Source organism: Camellia sinensis, chromosome 14 (assembly GCF_055761805.1).
Source record: "Camellia sinensis isolate YWXY chromosome 14, ASM5576180v1, whole genome shotgun sequence".
In the NCBI taxonomy this organism is placed as follows: domain Eukaryota; kingdom Viridiplantae; phylum Streptophyta; class Magnoliopsida; order Ericales; family Theaceae; genus Camellia; species Camellia sinensis.
The window spans coordinates 53,353,448-53,357,908 of NC_138974.1; the positions used below are offsets into that span (position 1 = coordinate 53,353,448).

General features: G+C 34.3%; 1 long non-coding RNA gene across 1 annotated transcript; it reads right to left on the reverse strand.

Annotated features, from left to right (window-relative positions):
- On the reverse strand, positions 1–707 carry LOC145807616 (uncharacterized). Its single transcript, XR_014350873.1, has 3 exons — positions 641–707; positions 270–357; positions 1–178 (listed from the first exon to the last, which is right to left on the reverse strand). It is a non-coding gene; the product is annotated as an uncharacterized LOC145807616 (long non-coding RNA).
- Positions 708–4,461: the final 3,754 nt, after the last annotated feature.

Sequence of the window (4,461 nt, forward strand, 5' to 3'; positions counted from 1 at the left end):
ATTTCTTTTTTTGATCTCTCATTTTTAACACCATGTGAGAGTGTAACTTAACTGGTTTATCGAGATGTAAGTAGCCAAATCTTTTGAAATGGCATATAGTTGTCCTGTAGCATGTCTAAAATACCTATTTCCTACCTCCTCGAATTTCCAATATTCAGGTTCATGGTACCTCACTCCCCTGTTCCACAGAGTGCACAAATAAGACATCTAAAAGCTTAACACTTTCTCAACATCCAGTTAACAGCAAGAATTTTAGGACAAAATTCCACTTCTGAGCAAGGACAGGACCAGATTTCATACATCCGATATACACTCGTGGCTTTTTCCTGTATCTTGCCAAAGTTTCTCCTAGTGTTGCTGCAAAATTTATAACATCTTACCCAATGCAACAAAATAAATAAATAATTTGTAGAGTTACAAACATATATAATTTCATTTTCAAGTAAAACTTGTTTAATCAATCATATCAGTCGTAGATTTGAATTTAGAGGTTCATATGAACATGGGCATCTGAAGTTTCTACCCCAATTGGGAATTTAAAAGTTGTAACACATTGAGTGTCTTGCATCTATATATTGGATTTTAGACCTTCATGTATGCATTTTATTTTTATATCAAGTACTAAAAACAAATTTCTTACCTATATTTACATGAATATCATCATCAACTTTGACATAAAAATCTGCATCCCATGAAGCAACAGCAGCTAGGGGTGGGCGCGGGTCGGTTGCGGCCACGGAACCTCCAATCCGCCATCCGTCCGCCAGATTGGCGGATTGAAGAAAATCAATCCGCATCCGTCCGCTAATCCGGCGGATGTGGATTGAGCGGATTGGCGGTTTGGCGGATGGATGCGAATCGGTTTGGCGGTTTAAAATTTTATAAATTTTCAACATAATTCAACTTGTGCACTTCCTCAAACGAAAAAAGAAAAAAAAGAAAAAGAAAGTATTACAGTCAATGACTTAAAAAAATATTACAATCACTGTATGCCTTATCTAAAGAAAAAAAGTTTGAAACTTTAGAATATCATGATCACTGCATGCCTCATCCACATATTACAATCACAGTATGATTCATCCCCATAAAGTATTACAATCTGTGATTCTTAAAATATAATAACAATTCAAATCACCAAAACCATGAACAGAGCAGTAGTAGAGATTGAATGTCTCTGTATTGTTACATCTACATATGTTTTTGAAAACAAAAACCAACCAGCATATATCATATTTTCTATTTATTATTTTTAGAGTTACATTTAAAAACTAAAAAATATATATGAATAATACGGTTATTTTTTTCAATTCAAAAAATATATTCAAGTTGAAAACTTTTTTTCAACAGAATATTTAAACTCTTTTTCAATTGAAAACACAAATATAATATTTAAATAAATTAAAAATACAAAGTCTTATAAATTACTAGGGGTGCTCGCGATTTGGCGGTTTGGCGGTTCGGTTGCGGCCAAAAAATCTCAAATCCGCCATCCGTCCGCCAAATTGGCGGATTTGAGAAAATCAATCTGCAACCGTCCGCTCGTCATCACGCATCTGTCCAAAATGCGGCGGATCGGTTTGGTTCGGTCGGTTTTGGCGGATCGGTATATCCGCTGCTCACCCCCAGCAGCAAAATATGACTGTCTTCACATAAAAATCTGCATCCCACGAAGCTTGAGTCTGCATAAAAACCCAATTCAAGTAAAATTAATACATTAAAGACTATCAAATCTTGTGAATTTAATAGTTTGTTGAACTTAATTAGCAAGAAAAACAGAGTAAATGTGTTGAATACTCACAGAGGCCGACTATAGGTGGTAAATTCGCAAGCTTTGAATAACTTATTCCCTGCAGTGTGAGATAAAATCGACATGAGATTTGGGGAAAAGGTATAGATTTTCTTCTTTGCTATATATTTTTCTGGGATAGTATATGACCCCGATATGTGACATAGAACAAATAATTGTCCTAGCCATTTTAGTTGTGTTTCTATTTGTAGTTTTATTGAAAAACGAAAACAATGAAAAATTCTAAAAATGGCCATCATTTTAATATTTATGATTATATAGACATATGAATACTCGAAAATAAGTACTTGTTTAATTGTGTTTTCATTTTCTGTCATCTGTTTTTCATTTTTGGAAAAATACCCAGAAATGTGACATAAAACTGGATAATTTTCCTACATAGCCATAGTTGATAATTTTCCTACATAGCCATAAAACTGGTTTTCTGCAAACAGGCATTGATTGGAGGAAATTATGGCCTTCTCAATACTACAACATTTATCCCTAATCCGGATTATTACGAGTTAGTCAATATTGAGATTTTCTAATACCCTTTACTATTTAATAAAGCTGAAATTATCATTTTGACACATTTATTCTATATTAATGTTTGGTTGGCTCTTCTACAGTGCTATTCTGTGGCATCGCTTAATGGGAAAGATTATACTTCAGACCACTTATGACAGCTCCCCTTATCTACGCGTATATTCTCATTGTTCAAAGAAAGAAGTAAGCGAAATATTCTTAACCTTTTTTAGCTTAATTTCTCTTTCTTCTCAATAATATATCATTTAGCTATCACTTCATTAATTAAATTCATTTACTCTATTTTATCTCAGTCGGGCATTTCACTGCTTCTAATCAACATGTCAAATTCTACTACCTATGAAGTTTCAGTTGCGGATGACTTGAACTTCTATCTTGACAACTATGATGATAACCAACAACAAATCCACAGGGAACTTGACTCCAAAGGATGGCAATATTCAAAGTGATGTTTTGATGTTAAATGGTGTCCCCTTGGTGCTCACAGAGTCAAAGGATATACCAACTATGTATCCAGTGCTCGTGCATGCTTCAAATCCTATCAGCGTTGCACCTGATTCTATTGTTTTTGCAACTCTTAAAGATTTCAAAGCACCAGCTTGTTCTTAGGAATTTTTCTTTATGTCACGTTATTAGAGATCTTTGATTTATTTATTTATTTATTTATTGGGTATATATTTACAAATGGTAATAATGGGATTCTCTTATTTTGTTTCATTTCGTCACATTAACTAGAAAATAGAAGTTAAAAACACAATGAAATGTCACATTTCTGGGTATTTTGAATAATGCCCCAGGGCTATGTAGTAAATAATCAGAAAATATTCTCACCTAATAATCAGATAATTTTCATTTTCATTTTCTGATATGGCTATGTAGCCATATTCTCACCTAAATATTCTCACCTACATAGCCATATTCTCACCTAAAAACACTTAAATTAGGTGAGAAGTGTTTTCATTTTCTGTCATCTGCTATGAAGAATGAATAATGCCCATGCTCTCATGAGCCATATCCCCAGTTTAAGGTGAATACACAATGAAATGTATTGAAAATTTTATTACGCGTGTATAGACTGACTATGCATTTTTGTGGAAATGATGATAAACAAAAATGAACCCAAGTCAAGGATTTCAACGCAAACTGAATATGTTCGCAATTAGAATCTCAAACCCAGATTAATAAAGCTTAACACATAAATTGCAAGATAAATTCCACCAACATAAATGATGATCAAGACCTCAATTCCACCAACAAACTTGAAGATATATCACTCTTGGGCCAAACAAAAATTTGGCTATCGTTAGAATTAGAACATAACCTGTGCTTTAAGATATATCACACTTGGGCCAAACCAAAAAAAAAAATTGAATAGGAGAAAAAAAAAAAAAAAAAGTGGAAAAATACCAAATAGAAATATACCAAACAGATAAAACTACATTATCATTCTGTTCTGGAGAGGTTGTTTTCGAATTGGGTAAGAGAGAGAGTAGTAGAATCTCAGATACGCTCATCATTTAATTTTTTATTTTTTAGAGAAACAAAAAAAGAGATTAGTTTTTGGATATAGAAATGGTAGAGACTAAGAAATTGACTACAGAAAATATAACACACACACATCTATTTTAATCGCCAAATAATCACAAAATGTTAGGTTTTATTTCTTGGCAATCCCGTTTGACAAAACTCCTTTGAGTTGTAATTTTATTCGCATTTTTATTTTCAGTGAGGCGATGAGTGTTTAGATGCGAATCCAACCCGAATTGTGCTTTTCAGAGAAGTTTGTGTTGATAAAGCTTTCAAGATTGCCACTTCGCTGATTATGACGGGGATCGAGCTGTTATTTTTTTCCAAGTTGCCTGTTCGATCATGTTATTTTTTTCCAGTTTTTCCAGTTTTGGCCTTCCCGCTCGAGCGGGGAAAGGGACGCTCGAGCGAGGATTGGAAGCTCTCAGCATCTCTGCAGTCGCCTGTAAAAATACTGGAATGTGTGATTTTACGCTCGAGCGTATGCTCCTACGCTCGAGCGCATCTCAGTTTATTCGCACGCAGTTTTTGGTCAGTCCGCTCGAGCGGGCTGTGTTGAGCTCGAGCGGAGATCGCGGGACAGATTCTATAAATTCGCGTGT